The following is a 15,231-nucleotide window of genomic DNA, read 5'->3' on the forward strand; positions in this document are numbered from 1 at the left end:
TTAAAGGAAATTTTATTTTTGGAGCTGCTAGAAAGAGGAGGGTTTTGGCCCTAGTGTTGTGGAGAATTGTGGGGTAGAGTAGGGTTAACAATATGCATGTTCTCTAGACAATAATTATAAATTTCATGTATCAATACTACTTGTAGAAGTGGGTTAACCCCCTTAGAAGCATATTTATACATAGAGGAAAATAACAACTCTTAACTTATAGGTTTATTGTGCCTTTAGTGATTAGGAGTGGAAAATTGTACCCATGGACTATTTCAAATTGCCTCTCTAGTGTGAAATATTTGATCAAATGATAGATGACACTTCCCCATGGTGGCGAAAGATCTTCTCTACTGAATCCATTCTAGTGCCTTTTCAACCTTTCACTGTCTTTTGAGAACAACAAGATATACTTCTTGTAGGCTTGATTTTTACTTGGTCAAGGGACTTTTCATCTTTGCATTTCAACCTGGAGGCTTGAGCAATTAGTTCTTCTAGAACCTTCATTTTTATACTACCCACCACCACTCTTCCATTGTGCTAGCTATTGATAAAATATGATGAAAGGTCTTCATCACTACCTTTCAAAATTTTGAAGAATTTCATTAGCAGTCCCCTATTAACGATGTCCCAAACTTAAGCGTTCTTCTTAGGAGAGGCATATGAAGTGGGTTCCACAACGCAAGAATTGGCTCCCTATGACTACAATTTTTTCACACCAAAAAGTAGGGCTCACAATGCTACTGAGACCAAGAGCTAACAAATAGAAAGATACATTTTTTAGAGATCTTTTTGAAAATAAATCGATAATAAATCTAAAGGTTACCAAAACATATATTTTCTCCTCACCATGTGAGAGATGTAACATATAATTATTTCTTTTTCTTTGATCTCTAGCATCATTATTTCTTCATAAGTAGTATAATAACAAGAGGTCCTTCTCAAGGTGTTCTTATATGCTTTGTTGATGTGTGTATATATATTATTTATGAAAGTCTCCCAAAACTAAACTATAGTGTCAAGTTGTCTATTATTATCCCCTCCCTCTTCATAATTTTTATAATAATCATAACTTTTCCAAGTTCTTCCTATTACACCTCAACTTGATAAATCTACTAAAATTCCACACAATACAATGATGATCATAAAATCAAATATTAATTTCCTCCCCATATTTAATGTGCCTTTATTGTTTGTCATTGCATAAAATATCTTTGATGTGAGAGGGAACATCCACCTCACTAACCCAATATTTCCATTCTTTAGATTTTATCCCCTAATTGGCTAAGGCATCTACGAATTTACTATCTTCCCTAAAAGTATCTATGGACTCCCATTTAGATAAAAAAAAATTAAGGTTGTTTTTGATATCTTACATATAATTTTGTATCCTCTATAGGGGAGAGTCTTTTAACTTAATAATTTTAATCACGTATTTTTAAACATTATTAGATACATGCAAAGATTAATTTAAGGTCCCACCAAAGGGCTATGGCTTTTGATTCATTGTTATTTTTTGTCCCCACATAACTAGCATATCCTTTTATCATGTTGTTTTGAGAATCTTTTATTATTATTCTAGAAATGGTGGCCGCCCCAAGGTTTCTCGTACTCCACCCATGAAAATTCAACTTGACACAATCTTTCCCTAGTTTTCTCCATCACACATGCTTCCTTCAAATTTTCTTGTTGACCTTGATTTTATCCATGCTACCACTAATACCCCTCCATCTTTTTACAAATAACTCAAGGAGAGTAGGATGCTAAAAATCACTTTCATGTTTCATGTAATTTATATTTCCTCGACTACATTTTTGAAGATTTGACAAACCTCCTCAATCTTTTTAAGTATCTTCTCCAAAATACTATTATTTATTTACTTTTAGGCATGCCTTGGGCCAAGAAGGGAGGAATATGGTTCCAAATATTCCTCAAACACCAGATGCCTAAAAGGAGAATTATGCTTCAAGGAAACAATAAGATTTCTAATTGTACCAGCAAAGAAGGTCAATTAACATTCAAAGCAGACAACACTCAATCCTAGATATTCGCAATAAATTTATAATGTAAGAATAGGTGGTGGATCTTGATATCTATGTTTGTTTTGTTTTACACTTTAATGACAAGTTGAAATGAAATATCCAATGATATTTTATCCAATCGTTTGTTTTTAGTTAATAAAACATTGTATAGAAGAGTTAATGGGCATAAATTTGAGCTTTCATTAACTTTCACCTATTTTGTGTACATCAATATTGATCAACATCATTGAAGATGAGCGGGAGTGGAAGTGGTAGGGTTTTAGGCAAAGCTGGTCACAGTGGAGAAGAAGATGAGGATAATGATTAAGGTCGAGAAGGCGTTTGTCCTGCAGTCGGTGACCCATCTCTTGGGGTTCTTGAGTGTGTGGGGATGTTTCCACTATGGATGATTTCCCTCCTACAACGGTTGCATCTCTTTTTTGACGGACGCATCTATTATGGCTCCAAAACAACAGTACAGATTGACTAACACGCATGTTAGTCGTGTGTTTTACACTGTCGATTTTACATTTAACAGCTACAATTGACTAACCTGTCGCTAACACACTGTACAAAAGATCTATTTTGGAGCCAGAATAGCCGCAGCCCTTTTTGACCATGTTCGTGTTTGGTGGACCTTTGTGTGTCTGTGTGCTGCACGGAAAAGGACCTTGTTTATCTGCAGTGTCACCTTCTTTGGCGGGGGCTCGGTGTGGAATAATCTACAGGATGTGGTGGAAACCGTTTCCATTTCCCTGCAGGGTCACTTTCCCTACACGTTCGTTCCCTCCTCCAACATTATTTCTTGTTGGGGAGGATTCAGAGTTTTTCGCAAGGCCTAGGTGGAGCTCTCCCCCAACCTTGTGTGGTGTTTTTGCCTGGTTAAGGGGTGGTGTGTAGTTTACATCGTATGGTTTACCCCTGTTCCTATGTATGGCGGCCTTCGCTTTAGGAAGCTTGTGTTGCTACCTACCTTTGCTTCGATCTCATTTTGGGTTCATAGTATATTTTTGGATGATTATTTTGGTAGCTCCTCTATCTCTTTTGGATTGCTCTCTTTGTGGTTTATGCTTATGTAGGGGTTGGCTGTGGGGGATCCTTGCTCTGCTGTTTTTGTCTTGTTATGGGGGTCCTATATTGGCTGTTCGTGGTTCAGTGGTCAAGGGTTTGGCTTCGTTGGCTTTTCTTCCTGCCTGTGCGGGAGGCTATTGTTTGGCCGACTGTTCTTGTGGCACAGGACCCTGGTTTCTGCAAAGGTTTAGTTGTGGATGGCTTTCCTGTCGATGGCTTTGGTTTGATATGTGGGTAGATCTTCTTGTGGTTGTCCTCTTTGTGTAGGGGGCGGTGGAGCTTTGCCTCCTCTCCTTATTGGTTGCCTTTGTGGTGCAGATTTCCTGACAGCGATGGGTAGTTTTCTGGCTATGCTGTGGGTGCCAGCTTTGGAGACATGCTTTTTCAGGGCAACGATGCCTTGTAGGGAGGGGTTTCTCTACCCCTTATTGTCGGTGGCTGTGCTGGATTTTTTTACTCCTCTTGCAGCCTCTCTCTCTATTTTCTTCTGGCTGCTCTAGTTTTGGCAGTAAGGTTTTGCTGCAGAGAGATCCTAGACTTTTTGGGTGTGGTTCTAATCCCATCTGGGTTTTGCATGTTCTTGTGACATTATCCAGTATCTCTGTTGTCATAGCTTGGTGGCCCAATCTGTATGGTGGATTTTGTTTGTTGCGGCTCAACAAGTCCCCCCTTAGGTTCTTGTTCTTCTTGCAGGTGCTTGGCGGGAGGTTTTCTACGGAGTTCTTCTACTTTCCTCATGTGCTTTGTGGGGAGATTTTTTTATTGGGTGATGCGTGAGAGTAGCCTGCAAAGACTAACCTGTTGAGTTTTTTCTTCTCGAGAATCTCTGCACTATTCTCCCTTTTATTGTTTTTTTGTTTGTTCCTTTTGGTCAGATGGATGCTAGCAATTTTTAAGTGCCCATTCTGACTGTGATTTGTTTAATGAAGGTATGAGTTTTCGGGGGATTTGTTGCCCCTCTTTTTTTGGTTTGGGCTTCTGTTCTTGGCTAGACTCCTTCCCGCTTGGGAAGTCGGCCCCTATTGAGGTGGGGTCTTTCGTGGTGGCATTGTTGTGGGGATTGTGCATTTTTCTCTGGCAGTTGTCTTTCATGTTTGTAATCGAGGTGGGTGCATCTCTTATTGAGGCAGGTATCTTCTTTTGGAAGGAGGATGGAAGCTACTCTATATGGTTTTCTCTTGATTTTTGCTGCTCAGATGTTGGGATGCGATCTATTTGTGACACTCTTTGCTTGATCTTCTTCTCTATGGCTCCTATTGAGGTGGAGAGGAGTGTTGCTGGCAAGAGGATGACTTGTAGGGGATGGCTCCGATCTTGAAGATGTTGGTTGGTTCTTGTTGCCAACTCAAATCTGTCAATGAAGGTTAGGGGAACATTGGAAAAATCACCCCCTTGTCGCACCTGATTGGCCGAGGTTTAGATGTAGGGTAGTCTAGTTACCATCATTCTTTGTCTTTCAAGATACTTAGTTTTTGGAGTGAAGGTTTTGGGTCCTTTTGAAAACCCGTGAAGGTTTGGGGTTTTTTTAAAACCCACGGGTCTTTTGAAAACCCATGTCTAGAAATTGTTTTGCTTGTTTGGTTGGATTTCTTCCTTCTTTTTTGTATAATTGGATCAACACCCTTTCCCTCCTTACCTTAATCAAAAAAAATATTTATCAACAAAAGTATACCATTCAAAATGTCATATTGTTTTTGAGTTATTTTATCATGAGAGAAAACATCAAGACACAATTTGAATATAATTATTAAAAAACATTGCCTTAACTTTATCTATATCATAGCATACATGATGAGAAATTTACAACCATTTCATTTTAATTTATAAACAAGAAAATCCTCTTACACACATCATTATCATCTCTTCAGAATGAAATTCTTAATTATGTGTGCAAGAGTTGTAATAGAAGGTATATGAGAAAGGGGAAGAAACCAATATACTTGATTGGAAACCCATAAAAAAAATGAAAAAAGCTTAAAAACTAGATATGAAGTAATCTAATAATTAAGTGTACTCTCCAATAACTATTATTCTTTCTATTAAATATATTATATTTATTTAATATTATAAACTAATATCTTAAATAATTATTTTGCTTTCTAGAACTTTCATATATATAATTATGTTATTTCAAGAATTATTATTTTAAAATTCATTTATCAATATATTTGTTATCATATTTTAGCATTAAATTAATTTATCTAAACTTTATTTTTAATATAATATATTTTATTTAACAATCTAAATCAAAAATCAAATGTGTATGAATAAATTTACAAATTTACTGTTTCTGAGTAGATCAAATGAAAAAAGAAAGGTCTTGAATCTATTACATTACAAGTTCAAGAAAACAAAAGACCTACATATTATAGTAGTAAAAGAACAAACAGATGTAGGGGACGTGTCTATTTAGCTTGACGCTCTGAGGCAATATCCTCGCCCTGATCTGTGATGCCGATCTTCCAAGATAATTGGGTGCACAAAGGCCCAGGTTGAAAAATACATAACTTGCCGAGTTCTAACTGAGAACGTGTCCCAAATAGGTAAATTGATCCGACGGACAAGGTACGTATCTGTTTTACTCCAAGAGTTCAAAAGGGGTACAAGCGCACTCGTGTGAGTTTAGGCTAGAAGTGTGAAGACAGAACGAGCAAGTGTGAATCGGAGACAAGTTCTGGGGTGAGCCAAAGAGGTGCAACAGTAACGTGATCACTCCAAATTTGGAGCTTAATCGCTTAGGGTTCGATAGTGCGAGTTCTGCAAAGAACCCAAGGGATCCATTGGGAAAAGTTAGTGCTCGTCGAGAATCTGGCAGAGCCCGAGTGACCAAAGGATCCCAATCTAATTCATTATAATCTTGGTGTATGCAATAAAATGATTTGGTCCCACTCTCTATGTCCATTAGTTTTGTCTTTGTTCCAATTTATTTATTGTGTGTTATTCCACATTATTATTGCTTTCCTGGGTTAACATTGGGAAGGCGTAGTATATGGTGCACACTCCTTGGGGCCTCCAAGGCCGAGTGAGCTAACATTGAGAGTGCCACATGAGGATGTCCAACCTAGCATCGTGATAGTTGGTATCAGAACTCAAGCCACATAATCAAATTAGAGTGCATTCCAATGATGTTGGTTGCTCCATGTCAAATTTCTCGATCAGAGCGTGGACCTCAATATGATGGAGCTTAGACAAGTCAGGGTCAAAACCATGATCACCCCTGAACTCGAACTTGGGTAGAAGAGCTTGAGGCCTGTGTTTCTGCAATCAAGTCAATGGATCAAGAGGTGCACACTTGTTTGTTTGAAGCTAAAGTTCAAGATCTGCAAGACGAGAACAAAAGTATTAAAGAAGCATATGAGAATCTCAAGGAGGAATGCAAGTTCATGAAAAATGGTTAGGGCCTCCACCATTCTTTGCTAACCTAGGGAGGGTCACAAGTTCCCTCAAAGCCGAAGAATCCTAAGCTATATGACGAACTGAGGGAAATATGCCCTTGAGAACTTCCTCTCGTATGTAGAGGAGCTCTTCTCCAATGTCCCAAGCCTCTCTGACAAGGTACAAGTGAAGAAGGCGACCTCCTACCTCACTAGAAGTAATAAGTTATGGTGGTGCTCGAACATGAGAGCTAATCAGCCCATTACTCCAATAGATGCCTTAGACAATCAATTCGTTCCTTCGAACTCATCCAAATGGATGGTACGTGCTTAGATTTATTAACTGTAACACACTAGCACTGGCTCAATAGTATATCAAGGTCTTCTGATTCCACCTGCTGGAGGTCAAAGAGATGGTGTAAATTGGTCGATTATACTTGTTCATGAATCGGCTTCAACCTTGGCCCAAGCCATTGCTGCGGCCAAATATCTCTGGAGCATCTACGGTGACGTGACTAAAGCCTTTGGTTTGAGGCAAGTTAAATCCTAGTAAAAAGAGGAAGTTCACCAAAGGTGACATGCCAATGAAGGGTGAACCCCATCCTAATAAATTCGGGAGTAAGAAATTGGCTCTTTCCACGAAGGAGACTGATTCCAATGCAGATAAGAATAATAAGGATGGTGGTTGCTTAATATGTGGGTGTCCTATTCACTAGGAAAAGGAGTGTAAGAAAAAAAGATGTTGAACATGATAAAGGTGCAAGACAAGGTTCCAAAAATGGGAGTGCTCAAACATCATAGATGCTAATGGGAATATTTGGGAGGATCAGGAACAAATTGGACAGATGGTTGTTTCTTCCTTTTAGGATACCTACAAGGCAATTCATGAAGGTGGCAGTCACCATGATGATGTTTTTGATGTGATTCCTTGTCTCTTGATAGACCTCGATAACTATAACTTGATCAAGGATATATCAGAGGAAGAAGTCAAAACCAATGTCTTCTCTAATTGGGTTTCAAAGTGTCAAGTCTTGATAGGTTCCCCACTACATTCTTCCAAGAATATTGAGAAATTACTAAAGGAGATGTTATTGTTGCTGCTAAGGACTTCATCACTTTGGTTCCCCAAAACAACCATGCAAACAACTTCCTTGACTTCGGGTCAATTAGCTTATTTAATACCTTTAATAAAATTATCTCTAACCTAATCATTAACTACATAAAGCCTATCCTCTCTAACCTCATTTCTATTAATCAAAAGCACTTTCCTCAAGGGAGATAATTCTTGAATGTTTTCTTAATAGCCCATGAGATTCTCCATTCAATGGAAAGTAAAAAGAAGACAATTATTATTTTCAAACTTGACATTGCAAAAGTCTATCATAGAACCTCTTAGCAGTTTCTTTTTATTACTCTCTGAAACATTGGTTTCTAGGATAAATCTATTCATCGTATCAATGAATGTGTTACTACTCCTAGATTTTTAGTTTTGATTAATAGCATCTCTAATGACTTATTTGCTAATGAAGGAGGACAAAGACAAGGAGACCCCCTATCCAACCATCTTTTGATTATAGCTACTAAGGTCCTTGGGAGGAATATTGATAGATTAATATCTTAAAATTATCTAAAAGGAGTTATTGTTTCTTCCTTCCTCCCTCCTTATCATAAAAAATGTGTGGATGACACAATTCTATTTGGTATATCTTCTATTCATGAAGCCCAATAATTGAAATCTATGCTTAACAGGTACACCCAAGTCTTTAGGCAATATATTAATTATAATAAGAGTGTCCTATACTTTTCAACTTTAAGGAAAGGCTGGCAAATAAAAGTATTAAAATTCTTAGGTTTTAAAAGGATTCTCTTCTTGATATCTATCTTGGAACAACATTGGCAACAAAGAAACTATCTTAGGATTACTAGTTGGGCATTGTGGAAAGAATACAAAGAAATCTTGTGGCTTTGCAAGGAAAGGTCCTCAATCATGTAGGAAAATATCAATTCTTGAAGGATACTCTTTAAAATATCCTTGTTTTCTATTTCTCCTTATTAAAGATTCATGTATTTAGAGTAAATTAAACTGAATAGATTAAAAATAAATTCTTCTAGACTAGGATGGATTAAAGAAAGAGATTGGCCCCTATGAATTGGGACACTATTTGTAAATCCAAATCACTTGGGATTTTAGGGATAAGGTACCTATAAATACTAATAGAGTCTTTATTCAAGGAATCATATAACATGTGAGAAATGGATTAAGGATCAACTTTTGGAAGGAGGTGTAGATTGGCAATGTTGTTCTCAACTCTATACTATTGTTTATGGCTTGTGAAGGCCCTCTTTCAAGAAAAAATTGGCACTAGAAATTTTTATTATATTGATTGAAGTAGGAGAAAACCTAGGTGAAAGCCTTTGTCACTTTAATTTTTCATGAGCAAGGAGGTCAAAGATCATTTTTTAACACCTTGGAGAGTGTTTTTTATTCGATATCAATGACACATAAGATTACTTGGAGCCCAATTTCTTTGGGTAGTTTTCTATCTTTTCATTTGATTACATGATAGAGAAAAACCCAAGAAGACTAGACTTTAGATGGAATTTGATATGGAGAAAAAATGTCACCCCTAAACTACCCATTTTTGGTAGACAAATAATCACATCAATGTTTTGACTACAAATAATCTTGTCAAAAGAGGCGTCAATTTGGTTAACTATTTTATCTAATGTTGCAAGGAAGAGGAGTCATTGGATCATCTTATGTTGCACTATAGTTGCACAAGAGAAGTTTTGCATGATGTGTTGTTTTCTCTGCAAACTAATTGGGTTTTCCTCTTGATCATAAGGAACAACATCAAAATTTATATGAAATATTCCCTCTTTAGAAGCCCTCTTTTAAAAGAACTTTAGAATCAAATGACCCCATATCTTTCCTATTAGATTATCATTTTTTCTTTTTTCTTCTACGTACAAATATGTTACTTATGGTGTCTAACCTTGTTTACTCAAATTCTTAATCTATTCTATTTATAATTACTATCTAGATACAAACCTTGTCTTAAACCCCACTTTGCCCCATAATGCTTTATCTCACAAACAAGACCTTATCCTTTCCTACAGTGGTGTTATGAAGAGAAAAATTACTTTTATGGAGGATCCTCCCTCTTCTTCCAGAGCCACTTCCTTGAAAAATGCCTTTCTTTCTCCCTCTCAAAAAAAAAAATTAAGCCTTGCTTGTGATACCATCTTCTTGTTGTGGAACTGAGCCCAAACCTTATGGTTGGTAAGGATGAAAAAGTTCTTAACACCCTAGGTAGTTCCAAAAACATTGCTATAGGTAAAGGAAAAGGGACCAAAAAATATCTTGAAAACTAGCTCGACTATTTCACCTCAACTCTCTCCTATAATTGACATTTCTAATGGAGATTTAACTAAGGAAGAAATTACTACCTTCTCCAAGAAACTAAGGCCGAGTTAGAGAATTCCTGTCACTCTTGGAAAAAACCTAGAGGGTGAAGAAAGTAAGGATTAGTTAGAGGATTCAACCTTCAAAAAATAAGACAACAAATACAACAAAATGATCTTACAATATTCATTGAACTTAATCATCTTAGGCTCCCTTTCTCATTCACCACCATATGAAACACACTTAGAGGAAGCCCTAGAGTGGTTCAATGGCCAAAATGGTTAAGAGGAAGAGGAATAAAAAAAACCAAACATTTTTTTTAAATAAAAAAATTTAAAGTTTCTCAAAACCCGTACGGGTTTTGAGAAACATATTTCTTTTGTGTAGGCCACGGGGGCCACGAGTTTTGGCCATTTTCAATGCCAAAACCCATGGAACAACAGCAAGGAGAAGCCAAAAAAGCATCGAACCCACATGGGTTTGCAACTATTTTTTATTTTCCCATCATCGAAAGCAATTTTCAACAATGGCACCCCATCGAACAGGTAAGATTTGATTTGTTTGATTATTTTTCTTTGCATTTTAATCAAATTAGGGTTTTTTAATTGATTTAAGTTTTGTTTTTATTAATTTGATGTCAGATTCTTCAAGCAATCCCCAAAAACAAAATAGACAACAAAGACAGGTCCTCCTGCACAAGCAACACAAGAAAACCCTGTTAACATTGCACAAGAGCAACAAGAAAACCCTCAAAATCCTGAAAATACTGCTCCTCAACAACCACCACAACCCCGCAACCCTCCACGTCCTCCATTAGATCATGTAGATGCCACATAAGAGGATCTCATCAATCACCTTACAGAAAATAGTGCCCAAATTTCTATATTGGTGAATAGGTTGAGGACCTCTAGGCTTGAGCACCACTCAACCCTTGCTAGAACACTAGAAACAATGGCTAATAGTGCAAATGAGGTATCTAAGGAGGTTAAGAAATGGGGTTCATGGAGGGATAGATGTCGAACATTTTATGCGGATGGGTTGTCATATGATCAAGTAAAGAAAAAGGGCATAGTTAAAGCTGACATATGGGCTCTTTTCACCGATCCTGTTACCAGTAACAACCTAGAACTAAATACGACTTGGTTTCCTATACACTGGTGTGTTCATGCTAGGTTGAAAGATTCTTTTTGGGATAGGTGGTATATGGTCTTTGACCAACCACTTTGTAATAATTGGGAGGTGCCTCTATATTTTTTGACAAAGTTGTATTGTGAGTTTATCCTTGACAATAAGCCGAATTACTTTGACATCCGACAATTTCAGGTAGAGGGAGAGGCTCTGCACAGGATAGACTTGGGGCCCATAAGGTGGTAGATCTAGAACATAGGAGGCATACAACTCCTAAACCCATGGTTCATGTCACTATCCCTATATCCTTGAAGGAGTCTATGGAATTACAGACTCTTCAGAAAGTTGCATCATTGACTGATGTCATTGTTCAACATAGCACATAGCTGGTCAGAGCAGAGGATGTACCAGCACCAGCAACACCTCCTTCATTAGCGACACCTCCTTCATTAGCAGCACCTCCTTCCTCAGCGACACCTCCTTCATTAGCAGTACCTCATGCATCATTTTGCATGAGCCAGCCCATTCAACATATGTGCCCCACCTGCTAGGGTGTATGTTCTAGTGTAGACATTGATGCGGACGAGGATGGTGGGACATCTCATTCATGTATATGTTGCGGGAGTAGATGCCATGCTTCCACTATAGAGGATGTGGCCCTCACCGATGAATTGCTCAATATGTTGTACCCTCTCTATCAGACATAGGTGCGTTTAATTCTGTTTATGATATGTTATCAATTAAGTGACTAAATCTTATAAAAGGAAATGAATTTTTATTTTTAGAACAATTTAAAGTGGCATATAAACAAAATGCATTGCAGGGTGCAACAGGTGGTGGGAGTACACGACATACTGTTCAGTCGACTCCACGGTCATGAGTAGTTTCGCCACCAGAGGTAAAGATTTGTAAATTTGTTAAAAATATAATAATACATTGGATTCAAAATATATTTTGTTAATTATATGTATCATTACTTGATATTTTGGAGGGCTTATCAGTGCCTGAGATGTCTCAACTTGATGATATCACGCTTTCAACCATTCACTTTGGCCAAGATAGCTATGTGGTACCATTTAGATTAATAATTATTTTATCTAAAATTTAAAATTGATTAATAATTATTTTATTATATTTATATTATTTACATTTACTAAAAAAATGATTATTGATTATTTTACTTATTTAAATATTAAGAGTAGTTATAATTCTATTATAAAAAAATTTATTTGATTTTAAATTTTGATTTAATTATATTTTGTTAGCTTAAGGTTAGGATTAGGGTTAGACTTAGTGTTATTTACTATCTTTTTTTAATATAATATTTTTATCTTCATTTTTATAGTATTTGAATTATCTTAATTTTTTTTTTTTATAAACAATATTTTAGATTATTATCTTCTTAATATAAACTTGAGGAAATTTAGTTTTTTTAAAAAAATATTAATAACAGTTGTAAATCTATTGTAAGTTTAAATGTTTACATGGTAATTGAGGTGTGTAAGAAGAGGTGTGTTAAGCTAGCGAGTAGAATTTAAATTCCTAGCTCTTATCCCTAAGCTTAATAACTCAAACAAAACGGGTTAGTTGTAGGTTGTAGGGACCGTCATCCACACTTTGCAATCTTTACTATGATTATAATCTTGACCCTAATCCTAATCTTATCTTTAACCCTCAAACCTAATTCTTACCTCGAGTTTCAAACAAAACATAAACTTCTTAGCATTATGCAATATATTCACAATGAGTTCAGTAAGGGTTAAATTATTAGCTATGAAAAAAATGAACGTGGCCCACACTAAGCTTTCAGAAATTTATTATAAAGAAATTTTGTATAAATTAGTGTTATTATTTTGGGAGAGATTTTTTATGTATTGTATTTTTATTTGCATTTATCTTATCTATCTATCACCTATTAATTTATTGTTTCGGGAGAGATTTTTATGTATTATTTTTATCTGCATTTTATATAATTATGAATTTTGTTTTTGATTTGACCAATGTAGCCTTCTCTACTAGAATATTTTAAAATACCTAGAATATTATATTCTTAGATATTTTGTTGTATTTGTTATAGCTTTAGATTAAAAATTATTTTATAAATATAGGATTTATGTTATTTTGTAGTTTCTATTTTTTCTTTCATTCTATGAGTAGAGAGAATTTTGATTTGATCAATGTAGTCTTAGTTTCAAGAAATTTTATTTTTGGTTTGATTTGTTTAGTGTAGCTTCCAATAGTAAGAAAACTAATAAGATATGAAAAATATTTTGATTTGATTAATGTCACTTTTAATATCAGTAGCATAGAATTTAGGTTGCAAATTTGAAAAAAAAATTAAAAAAAATCTCAAACTTTTCAATTTTTATAGCTTTTAGGATTGTAAACATTCAATTTAGGATATGGAAACATTCCAAAAGATGGAAAAGATTTTATAGGAATAAATTAAGGTAACTTTCACTCCTATTTTTATTTGACTAATCTGTAAATTTTAACAAGGATTAATCACTTTTAATAAGGATTAAAGATAATATTTAGGTTGCAAAATTTGAAAAAAAAAATATCTTCTACATTTTAATTTTGATTTGATTAATGTAACTTTTTTTCTACTTTTTAATTTTGATTTGATTAATGTAGCTTTTAAGATTTAGAAACATTTCAAGGGATGGAAAATATTTTATAGGAATAAATTAGGGTAACTTTCATTGCTTTTTTTATTTGACTAATGTAGATTGTAATGTTAAATAAAATTTAATGAAATAAAAAAATATTTTTTAATACTTTCCATTGAATCTATGCAACGTTTAATGAGGAAAAGATTTATTTGTAGCTTTTAGCTAATTAAAATTTAAGGGATGAAAAAAAATTAAGAAGGATAGAATTTATGTAGCTTTGGAAATTTTTTAGTTTTTAGTTTTGGTGTAAGTTTTATGTTTAGAAAATTTCGAAGGAATTAAAAAGACACAATTTATATTAGTTTTAAAACAACAGATTTAATAGGCTGGAAAACAATGGCATGTTTTCCCTCATAGTTCAATATGCCATAGCCATGCACAACCCTTGGAGACAATGTACCACTAGAATGTTACACTTCTCTTCCCACCTTTAAATTTGTAGCTCCTCACATTGGTGTGAGTGTGGACACGACATCAACTCTAACTCTAGCACTGACCTCTTGATTGCTCCATAAGAGCCTTCAATAGAAAATATTGATATGTGAAAGAATAAATTTAAATTCTTGTTTTTCAAGTATGTTTACTTAGACAAATAGCTTAAATTTAGCTTAGTTTTCATATCTTAGCTTGTACAAATATCTTATATTATATTTAGAACTTCAAAAAAATTAATATATATTACTATGGACATTACCATTGCACCTTCATTTGGTCCAAGTGCTAGTATGGTAATAAAAGAAACGACAGATGTAGGGGACGTGTCTATTGAGCGTGACGCTCTGAGGCAATATCCTCGCCCTGATCTGTGATACCGATCTTCCAAGATAATTGGGTGCACAATGGCCCAGGTTGAAAAATGCATCCTGAATGCAAAGTGTGCCTTAGCAGTGAAAGACTCCATGTCCAATTTGGTCAAATTCTGTCATCCTCGGTTTCATGTTTGGCGCTTTGAATAACTGTGGCACTTGGCGAGTCTAAGTGGCACACTGGTTTGTGTCGCTAGGCAAAGAGAGGTTTGTTCTAGCTGAGAACGTGTCCCAAATAGGTAAATTGATCCGATGGACAAGGTACGTATCTGTTTTACTCCACGAGTTCAAAAGGGGTACAAGCGCACTCGTGTGAGTTTAGACTAGAAGTGTGAAGACAGATCGAGCAAGTGTGAATCGGAGACAAGTTCTGGGGTGAGCCAAAGAGGTGCAACAGTAACGTGATCACTCCAAATTTGGAGCTTAATCGCTTAGGGTTCGATAGTGGGAGTTCTGCAAAGAACCCAAGGGATCCATTGGGAAAAGTTGTTAGTGCTCGTCGAGAAAATCTGGCAGAGCCCGAGTGACCAAAGGATCCCAACCTAATTCATTATAATCTTGGTGTATGCAATAAAATGATTAGGTCCCACTCGCTATGTCTATTAGTTTTTGTCTTTGTTCCAATTTATTTAATGTGTGTTATTCCACACTATTATTTGCTTTCCTGGGTTAACATTGGGAAGGCCGTAGTATATGGTGTACACTCCTTGGGGCCTCCAAGGCCCAGTGAGCTAACATTGAGAGTGCCACATGAGGATGTCC

At 35.7% G+C, this 15,231-nt stretch overlaps 1 long non-coding RNA gene across 1 annotated transcript; it reads left to right on the forward strand.

Moving 5' to 3' along the window:
- The first annotated feature begins 2,299 nt into the window (after nucleotides 1–2,299).
- LOC131037652 (uncharacterized) lies at nucleotides 2,300–4,666 on the forward strand. The gene is made up of 2 exons (XR_009104276.2): nucleotides 2,300–3,880; nucleotides 4,010–4,666. It is a non-coding gene; the product is annotated as an uncharacterized LOC131037652 (long non-coding RNA).
- The last annotated feature ends 10,565 nt before the right edge of the window (nucleotides 4,667–15,231 follow it).

The sequence above is a fragment of the Cryptomeria japonica genome, chromosome 11 (assembly GCF_030272615.1).
Source record: "Cryptomeria japonica chromosome 11, Sugi_1.0, whole genome shotgun sequence".
Lineage (NCBI taxonomy): Eukaryota > Viridiplantae > Streptophyta > Pinopsida > Cupressales > Cupressaceae > Cryptomeria > Cryptomeria japonica.